Source organism: Solanum dulcamara, chromosome 6, assembly GCF_947179165.1.
Source record: "Solanum dulcamara chromosome 6, daSolDulc1.2, whole genome shotgun sequence".
NCBI lineage: Eukaryota > Viridiplantae > Streptophyta > Magnoliopsida > Solanales > Solanaceae > Solanum > Solanum dulcamara.
The window spans coordinates 21835932-21846989 of NC_077242.1; the positions used below are offsets into that span (position 1 = coordinate 21835932).

The window sequence follows — 11058 nt, forward strand, 5'->3', positions numbered from 1 at the left end:
TCTTAAAAAAAAATGATGCACAAAATAAAGCAGAAAGGAAACAAAGGATGAGTTCAGACATCCAGCACAAAGAATGGCAAAGGACTATGGTTCCCCAACAATATCAGTTGTAAATGAGCATAAATTCGAAACTCTCCATGTCCTCGAGGAAGATGATGAAGCTAGAGTTAGGAAACTTGGGTGATTTCACTTTGGCATCTAACAAGTCTCACTGATGCCATGAATTCAGCTCCATTGAAGACTTCTCCAGCTCTCAAATTGGCTCCGAAAAAACTCTTCTAGGTAAGACTATTCTCCCTTAGATCTTTCGTATCTTGAAGTTCGTAAAGGTTATACTGATTTTTCCCATAGCCTGTGCAGATTGAGCTCCAAAAAGATAATACCACTGCCTCAAACCATGAGTTCGATAAACATCTACTCCCATAAACAGCTCGAAGGTATTGCTTTACCTTGAACAAGGACTTTCTATGATCTCGTGTAGTCTGACTTGCTCGTTTCTAGTTTGTACCTGTAGTTTATGCCTTTTTCTTTATCTGATTGATTTATTTTGCCCATTTTTAATTCTGATATTTGGGACTTCCTGCTTGTCTAGTTGTAGTATAGCTCTAGCCTGTGATGGTAGTTCATCTTCATTATTCAAATACATAGTGCGTGTACCTGCAAAATCAACAACTAGGTTTGCTAAAAAATCTATCAGCTTATTCCCCTTTCTGTAATTGTGCTCCCCCAGAACATCCTTATTGAGTATAGCCTCCTTTATCTCCCTAATATCCATAGAAATAGCCCATGAGATTTTCCAAATTCCATCTAGAATCTTCTTGATAGTTAGTCTCTTTCCATAGTCAGTAGTAGGAGATTATGGTTCAGGAGATTGTGGTTCAAGCAGTGCCTCAAGCCATTTTAAAACCCTTTACTTCAGCTTCCAATGTAGTGCAACCATCCAGCATGATGGTGCTAGCAAATGCTAGCCTTCCAAGACTATCTCCAATGCAAAAGGCGATAGAACTGATCCCAGAATTTAAGTTACTAGAGCCATCAGTGTTACATTTGAATCTTGCCCCCTCAGCACATTTCCACCTTACCACAGTGCTCTGAATTAAGGGGTATATCTTTCCAGTAAGTGTGCTATAGCAGGCCAGTTGTCAGGCATCTCTGAGAATTCAAGAATACTAGTTTTAGCCATATAGTATATATTTCTATTGATCTCCGAAACCATAACATTCCTGGACATTCTTCCACCATGCTTGATCACATTCCTCTTTTTCCACAATTGCCAAATAATGAGAGAAGGTATGGCCCTTTATAGTAGTTTTAACTTAGGTACACACTTTTCATTCCACCACTTATATACTGCCTGTCTTAACTGAATGAAAGGGCCCTACAAACAAATTGCTCCTACAAACAGTCTCCATAAATAATTAGCATTAGGACATTCCACAAATAGTTGATTGAAAGTTTCTTGAGAGTTACTATAGCAATAACAGCACTCCATCTCATTTGTAATTCCGCTCCTCATAAGCACTTCTCCTAGAGGGATTCATTTAAACCAAATCCTCCATATTAGAAAAGGGATTTTGATAGGTAGACCTTGCTCCCATAACCACATTATATCCTTTTAGGGGTCTTTTCTGCTTTTTATAACTTCCCAAGCACTTTGAATTGAGAATTTTCCAGTGTTGTTAAGCATCCACCAATGCTTATCCCTATCTTCTGAATGTTGACTATCACCCAACACCTGTTTCACATGTTCACAAACATCTATAACCAGTAAGTTAGTAATGAGATCATTATTCCACTTGCCTTCCACTCTTAGTTGATTAACTTCTTCAAAGTTGTAAGGAATAACACAGTCAACAGGTAAAATGTACTGTACTGTAAAGCTCCCAATTATGACCAATTATCATACCATATTCTGGCATGCCCACATCTAGGTTCCCACCATATTTCTTGGTCAAACCATTCTCTAGCCTTTAACATCATCTTCTAGGTTTGAACCCTCATTTTTTTTTATGGGAACAGACCCTACACAAGGCTCCCACCTCTCGTGCACAGTCAGGGGTTGAGCATCACCCCTAAGCCTTAACATAAAATAAAACAGAAAAATATAAGGAGGGGGACATAAACCTTACCTCCGATCCTATGTTGGTTCATAAGTCGGCTAACCTATTAAGGTCGGCTAACTCATCCCCGTAGCAAAAGGAGCTATCTATAACTAGAAAGCAGTAAACCTATGAGAGGACTCCTCCCGATACAAGTCGACTAAGAAAGCATAAATGAGGAAGACTCTCCCCTTCCATGAGAAGACAAGAAAGTAACCTACACTAGTCCTATTCAACTATGCTACGTACCATACATAGCTAAATTGAGAAAGAACAAGTATATGAACCTTCTATCTCGCATGGGGTGAAGAAGCTCTTTTCATCTTTGTCCTTTTTTATCTTGTCGTACCAAGTAAGTCCAAGGGAAGTATGAAATAGCATCGCAATCATGATTATCCGCTAAGGAGGATGAAATGAGAGAAAGTATATAGAGCTATAATAACCAACAACGTTGGAGTTGTTGTTGAGAAAACTAGTGACTAAAGAGCAGCAAATTGTAACTTGTAGGTGATGCAGCCATGGCATGAGCAGTTGCTTGGGTGTCAAGGAGCTCAAAGTAACTTGGAGCTGCTACAAGAAGGCCCCTACATGAATGGTTGTTGTCTCCCTTTGTTTGATTCTTTGTGGACCTGCACAAGGAAGTAGCCATGGAAGCAAACCAGTGTGTGGTGGTTCTGTAGTGCCCATTGGAGGGCTCCTCAATTGCAAGTAGATGGAAGTTGAAGATTGTTGGTGTTGGATTGTTATAGTTGTATGGTTGCTACTGTAGCTTCTGAATTCCAAGGTGCTGTGGTTGGTTGCAACTCCTCTTGTTGATAGTTGCTGCACTGCACAGCTGTGAAGTTGTTGTTGCTTCCAATCAAATTCAGCTTCAGCACTCTGTGGCATGATATCTGCAACTGCAGCTTCATGGAATTTGCAGCTTCTGATGTTCCAGCAGCCTGCATACATAAATAAACAACCACACAAACAAGAACAATGGCCTCCTAGATTAGACTCCCATAATGAGTGTTGATGGGTGCTGCTGCTGCCAGGAGGTTTAACAGATGGTGCCTTGGATATTGAAGGGTTCTTATGTGCTTGCACAGAATCTAGGAGGGCTGTTGCAGGTGTTGTAGCATGGTAGCTGTTGGCTGCATCTATAAGTGAAACCATGCACTTTGTAATCCCTGCATCTGCAAAGAAAAACAACCTTGTTGCTACTGCTGTTGCTGCAGCTGTAGCCCATCTGTTGCAGGTCTGTCTTGATGTTGCTTTATGTTCTAGTGAGTGGTTGTATGCTGAAGTACTTGTTCTTGGGGATTGTAGGTGTGTATTGTACCTGCACAAGTAAAAGAACAAGAAAAAAAGTACCTCCAATACTCCTACACAGCAAACACTGTGCTGTGGTTCTGCATGTCCATTGTGGACTTGTAGTTTGTCCTTGTATGCTGCATGTTGTTGGAGTTTTTGTGTGTTGTGGCTTGTAAACATGTCCCCAACTGTAACATGCTTTAATGTATCTCTAGATACCTGCAAATGCATAGAGACAAGCCAACAAGACCAAAAACAAATAGACACCAACCTCCTCATTATGCTTACGTCGGCTAACTTTTTCAAGGTCACTCGACTAACGTTTCTAATTATCCATTTAAGGTGGAACTTCTTGGGCCTTGTAGTTACTGTATGTTCTGTGTTGTTGCAATATTTGGAGGCCGTTTGGACAAGCTGGAAGCTTCAAGTAGTGAATTACTCCATTTGAAGACTTAAGTCGGCTAACTTTTTCAAGGTCGCTCGACTAACGTCTCCAATTATCCGTTTGGGATGAAATTTCTTCGGATTTGTAATTACAGTACTTTCTATGTTTTTGCAACATTTGGAGGCCTGTTTGACAAGCTGGAAGCTCCAAGTTGTGGAGTGCTCCATTTGGAGACTTAAGTCGGCTAACTTTTTCAAGGTCGCTCGCCTAACGTCTCTAATTGTCCGTTTGTGATGAAACTTCTTGGACCTTATCCCTATAGTATTTTCTGCAATCCTGCAAATTTTGGAGGCCTTTTGATATGTCATGATGCATTTGTTGATTTGTTGCTGCTATGGCTTAGTTACATTCACTGTTGCTGCTGTAGTGTAGCATATGCAAGTGATGTTGCTGAGATGCTGCAGGTCTATGGTAGGTTGTTGGTCTAAGAATTCCAATCTAAGCTGCTGAAACTCCAATACCAGGCTCAAAGCTTCATGATACCTGCACCAGATAAATAAACAAAAGGAAAAATCCCTTTGCTGATTCCTGTGCTGCATCTCTACAGCATTTTTGCAGCTCCAAGGCCATCTCTAAGTTATCCATTGGTTCATTTTGTAGCTGCTGTGCTAAGAAGCAAACCTCACCTAGCTTGCAGTTGTTTGTTCCCTTTTTCCAAATCTGCTGGTACCTACACAATCAAGCATGAAAAGAAAAAAGAAACTGTCTACTCTAATCCTTACCTCTAGAGGTAGGTTGATTGCTCTAGGAAGGCAATAAACAAGGGAGACTCTCCCCTTTACAAAACTCCTAACTATGAATTTATACATAGGGAGTTCTGTACTACTATTAATGGTATACAATTCAAGGAGGTTGTTTGATCCTCTTCAGTTTTGTCCTCCTAAAATTTGGCATCCCCATTTTGTCTAGGATGTAGTATCCTCTTGTTTCCTTAGGAAGCTGTTGAGCACTGTAGAATTGAACCATGCTGTCTACGCTGTGGCTATGCTTGGAAAGTGTATCTGTAACAAAGTTAGTTTCCCTATAGATGTGCTTGCATTGAAAGAAATCCAGCATTATGATCAGCTCCTGCAGGTCTATGATGTAATTCCTGATATTCCAGGGTGGTGTAATCTCTTGTTTTAGCCATTTCACAAGTAATTCAGAGTCAACCTCCAGTAGGACCCTGTTGTAGCCATATTGAATGCACCAAGTGATGCCCAGAAGTGCAGCCTGTACCTCAGCTTGGTTGTTAGAACCAACTCCAAGTGGTGCAGCAAATGCATAAAGGAGGTTTCCTTTGTGGTCTCTTAGGATACCCCCAGCTCTAATTTTCCCAGGATTATTCAAAGCACTTCCATCAGTGTTAAATTTAACCACATTGTAAGTTGGTTTATGCCAACTAACTTGGGTGATTTTCAGCTCCTGACTGCAGCTTTCCACCATAATTATTAGCTCCTTCCAGTCACTTGGCCAGCTAAGGTAAGGGAAAGCTGTGAAGATCAGCATATAAAGTTCTTTGATAACTAAGAACTTCACTCTAGTACTGCTTGACTTTTTTCCTCCATATTTGCTAGCACATCTGTTCTTCCATAGATTCCAATAGATGAATATGGGGGTAGCTTGCATTAATAGTTTATGGACTTCATTATTTGGTTTAACCAACCACCATTTCATCAGAGTGCTCCTCATGGGGCTGCTGCTGTGATGTATACCCCAACAATCAGAGAAATAATTCCATATATGTTTAGCCATGTGTCCTGAGATGAATATATGATCTATATTATCCCATCCTGACCTGTAGCAACAAGAGCACTGAACAGGTGCATGACCAAATTTCTCAATACTTTCATTAGTAGGCAACTTGCTTCTGAGAGTTCTCCAAACTAGAAAGGATATCTTAAAAGGTATATTCTTATGCCATACATAAGTGTCAGTCATGGTTTTGTTCCTTTTTGGCCTGATCTTGTTCCAAGCTGAAGCACAAGTGAAGTTTCCATCTGAGGTCAGTTTCCAGTAGGCTGTATCTGGGATGTTAGGTTGATACTTGAAGGAAAAACTAAGAATCTTCTGTATCAGATGTTGTGGTGCATGTTGCCTCACCTTCTCTTCATCCCATTCTCCATTCTTCAGGAACTTGGAGACAGTGGTATTGTTAAGTCTAGGTAGACAGTCTTTGTGATAAGCTAGGGGGCCAATTCCTAGCCAATCATCCCACCAAAAACTGCAAGAGCCTGAGTTAAGGTGCCACTATATATGAGGCTCAATCTCATCTTTGTTTGTCATCATGTGTTTCCACATAATTGATCATTTCATTCTACTAGTTGTGGTCTTACCCTCTTACAGTACTTGTTCCATATGAAATTGGTTCACAATGACTTTGTGGTTCTAAACTTCTACCATAGCTTTGCAATGCAGCTTTAGATACATCAAATAGGGACCTAAATCCAAGACCCCCTTCTTCTTTAGGTAGGCAAATATCATTCCAAGCTATCCAGTTCTTAGCCCTACCATCTTCTTTAAAATTCCATAGAAATTTAGCAAATATTCTGTGGATGTCTTTGATAACACATTTAGGAGGAATTAACACTAACAATAGATAAATTAGGATACTGGCCAGGACATGATTAATCAACATTGTCTTTCCCCCAAAAGACAACAACCTACCCTTCCAGATATTCAGCTTATTTTAGATCTTCTTGAACAACTCATTGAAATAGCCCTTCTACATCTTCTCATGACTGATAGGACATCCTAGATATATTATAGAAAAATTACCTCTTTCAAAACCAGTAGCTTCCTTCATTTCCTTTACTAGAGTATCTTTAACAGTCTTCATCATATAGAAATAACTCTTTTCCTTGTTGATCTTTTGATCTGATTGTTTTTCATATTTCCAAAGTGTATTCATGATTAGAGCAATAGATTTCTTCTCAGCAGTAGCAAAAATGATATTGTCATCTACATAGGCCAGATGATTTAGCTTCTCGCTCCACTTAGGCATCCCAAAGCTCCAAAAGTCAGAATGATCAAACAATTGGTTTAGGGCTCTAGTGAGAACTTCAACAGCTATAATGAATATAGCAGGGGATAAAGGATCCCCCTATTTTACCCCTCTTGTAGAATGAAAAATCCATGTGACTTTCCATCAATAAGAATAGAGTACCAGTTGTTGGTAACAATTCTCCAAATCATATCTCCCACCTGAGAATCAAACCCCATCTTTTCCATCACTTTTACCAGGAAACTCCAATTAACTCTATCATATGTTGTAGTCATGTCCAACTTAATTATCACATTAGCTGGCTTTTCCCTCTTTCTAATATTTGTAATGATCTCCTGAGTCAACAGTACATTCTCAGAGATGCTTCTACCTCTTACAAAACCAGACTGGTTCTGGGAAATAATTCTTAGTAATAAACATTCCAATATGTCATGAAGTATTCTTGAAATAACCTTGTTGATGAAATTGCTCTAACTAATAGGCCTCATATCTGAAAATGTCTGAACTACTTCTTTTTAGAAAATAATACCAAATTAGTGTGAGTAATAGATTTTGGGAGAGAGTTTCTCAAAAAGAAGGCTTGAATAATCCCAACAATATCAGCTCCCGCAATTTCCCAAAAAGTCTGAAAGAATTGTCCTGCTAATCCATTAGGGCCACAAGAACAATCCCCATTAAGTTAAAATACCACTTTTTGATCTCATTCACATCAGCGCTAGCAGTCAACCTCTCATTGTCTTCTGCAGTCACCATGTTTTGGATATTCTGTAGTAAATTAGTGTCCCTATTTGAAATATCTTCTGAGAATTATTTCTGGTAAAAGTTTAGAGCTTCAGATACTGTCTCATCATCCCCTTCAATGCACTGACCATCTTCCTTTATAATCCTGTTCAGCATTAGTCTCCTCCTCCTACTCTTACCAATCCATGAAAAAATTTAGTATTTCTATTTCCCTCTGAAAAGCACTAGATACTTGCCTTTTGCCTCCAAAACTCCTCCTCATAGTGAAGATAGAGTTTGTATTCAGCATCAACCTGTTGCAGGATACTTCTATTGTATATAGAAGGATCCTGTTAAAACACTCCTTCCTCCAGCTTAACAATCTCCTCTCTGATGTGCAGCTGCTTAAATATATCACAAAAAGTATCCCTGCTCCATTTGGCCTGTCCTCATTTTGTCTTTTTCTATTTTAGTTTCCATTGTACAAACACATCATCAAAATATTCACCCTTCCAATAGTCTTTCACCACCTCTTTAAAGTCATCCCTGCCTGCCCAGAATTTCAAGAACCTGAAAGGCTTTATAAAGTTTTGATCAGCTTGACCTCCACAAGTTAATAGTAATAGTGCATGATTTGATCCAGTCCCTGTTAGGTTGTATAAATCTATATTTCCAAGAAGCTCCTGATTAATCATTACCCTATCTAGCCTTGTAAAGATACAATTTGAGCCACCCCTTCCATTCCACTTAGTAAATGGTAGTGAAGCTAATATCAAATAGATTACAAGAGTTATAACAAAATGCAAAATCCTCATACTAGAGTTATATCAAATAGACTGGTAGACCTCCAATCTTTTCATCTTCTCCAAGAATAACATTGAAATTTCCCCCACAATCCAAGGTTCTGAAAAATTATCACTGGTGGAATATAAATTATTCCAGAGTTCTAATCTCTCATCAGTAGAACACTTGGCATATACCATAGTTGCCATCAATTGTTTTCCATCCTCTAAAGTGAGTTGCAGTGTAATTTGTTGATCAGTATCTGAGATCACGCCAACTTGAATATTCTCTTTAATAAATACCCATATCTGACCATTACAATAATAATTTACATATTTCATTCCTAGTCTCCTTTTGAACTTCTGAATTTTCCTTATGTCTTGAAATGGTTCCATCAAATATATAAGGAAAAACTTATGATGTTTGTGTAACATTTGAACTCTATGAAAGGTATCTTGAGTTCTCACGGATCTTATGTTCCAAAAGAGATTTATGCGCTTATCAATCTTATAATGATCTATTTGATAAGGCACATTTTCTGTTATATGTTGTGGAAAACCAAATTGTGTGACCACAAGATCATTCATGTGCCACTCACGATGAATGCTGAAAATTAGTGACACCTTGGTCATCCACATATGAAGTCCCCGTCAACACTGTTCGGGCAACACATTAAGAACAACTTCAAAATATGGCTTCCAAATAAACTACAAAAAAAATTAAAAATTATAAGTTTATAGCAAAAATATATTTTTATTAGTACACTAAATGTTGTTATTAACAAAAAAAATAATTAATTATACCTGGCCATAATGTAGATTGTCTAAAATATTTCTAATTACGGCCAAATTATTTCCATCCTCGTTATGATGGGTCTTAGTATTAATGAATTGTAAGTGCTTAGTATTAAAAAAATTAGTCACTAAAGCAATAACAAATGTAAATATTACAAACCTGTATTATTGTTGTAAAACCGGATACATCTGCTGGGTCGCATAAAGCTGCACGACATAACTAATGATACAAATAAGAAAGTGTGGAAGCTCCCCAAGCTTGTCTTGACAATGCATTTATGTCAGCCATTTCAATAAAATAATCTAGAAATAATGTCCCACCCAACCAAAATAGGTATAATCTAAATCTTTGGTGAACCTCTTAATTAGTGGAATCATCATCTATTTCATCTAAATTTTCTATAAAATTAATTAAATATCGTGTAGTAATATTATTCCCTTGAAAACTATTTTTCAGGAGAAACCAACAAGTTAAATTATAAATTAAATGTTGTCTAGCTCTCGTATCTAAGTTTAGTACACCTTGTAGAAGAAACGACATTCCATCGACAACCACTCTGAACATAACTTCCATTTCACGCATAGTTATAGTTGTTTCACCATTTCTAAAATGAAAGGTATGCGTTTCTCGGCGCTACCCTTCAATCAAAGCAGTAATCAAAGTGATATCGAGTGAAATGTGTCCTACTTGTAGAATACCTCCAAATCCTGTTAAATCGAATAAATTTAAAATACGATAATGCAGCGGGTTATTTTTTAAGTGCTGCCATAATAAATGGTCTTGTCGACGCACTGTTGAAAGTGCTTGCCTTTCGATTAGGTCATTATCCCAGATTTTTGTCGAAAGATGTTTACGTTGTAGCACTAAAACATCACCATGCACGGGTCCCGGGTTCACATAATTTTCTTGAGCCATCTATACGTTAAAAAAACAAAAATATTAGCAAATAATGACAATTAAAAATTAAATCAGTAATTAAAAGTATAAATTATTTATAACTGTAACAGCTTTTTGAAAACCACAAAAAAGCTCCCCATTTGAAGAACTGTAACAGCTTTTTGAACTCATAAAAATTGTTCTAGTTTCCGAGAATCAGCAACACCCCACAAAGCCAAAAGTTCAACAAGTATACATATTGCCGAAAAAAAACAAAGAATGACAAATCTTCTTGGTTATTACTATTACTACTCTTAATAAAGAATGAGAATTTTTTTCCTAATCAAAATTTGATACGAACTAGAATAAAATCTAACATGATATTAGAAGCTAAATGAGCATGAATTGTAGAAACATGTATTAAAAATTAAATCACTACACAAAAATATGAATTGTTTATAAAATTACCTTTTAGGGATGATAAGTAAATTTTTCTAACAATCTAACTTTAAAAGTTAACAGATATCAAGTTTTTGAGAGAGTTATGGAGTTTAAAGATGAGAAATATGTTAGGGATTGTAGGGTTTTTATAATTGGGATGAAGGATAGGTGTTTTAAAGATCACAGATTTTTTTAGGGTTTTCAATGGAATTTGCACGCTGCCATGCGACTTAGAAGTAGCACAACAGCTCGCGACTTACAAGTTGCATAGCAACTCGCGAATTATAAGTCGCATGAGAGTTTTGGAAGCCTTTGTCAAATTGAATGTCTGACATGCATGCTTAAATATTATTTTATATGGTAATTTGTTTGCTAGGAGAATTTGGTTGTAATAACAAGTATTTGGCTATAATAATTAATTTTTTATATTAAAATTATTTTTAATTTATAATGTTTATTAAAAATTTGATAATGTTATATTTTTTGTTACATTTAAAATAATTGTAATTAGTTTTAATTAGGTTCTAATTTTTTTTATTGTTGATTCATTATTGAAGATGACAAATTGTTCATTGATTTGACATTTTTTTGCGGTGTTGATTAAATTCAACACTGCAAAGTTT

General features: G+C 37.1%; 1 long non-coding RNA gene across 1 annotated transcript; it reads right to left on the reverse strand.

Annotated features, from left to right (window-relative positions):
* Positions 1–7363: 7363 nt before the first annotated feature.
* On the reverse strand, positions 7364–10735 carry LOC129892116 (uncharacterized). The gene is made up of 3 exons (XR_008767271.1): positions 10463–10735; positions 9278–10033; positions 7364–9030 (listed from the first exon to the last, which is right to left on the reverse strand). It is a non-coding gene; the product is annotated as an uncharacterized LOC129892116 (long non-coding RNA).
* Positions 10736–11058: the final 323 nt, after the last annotated feature.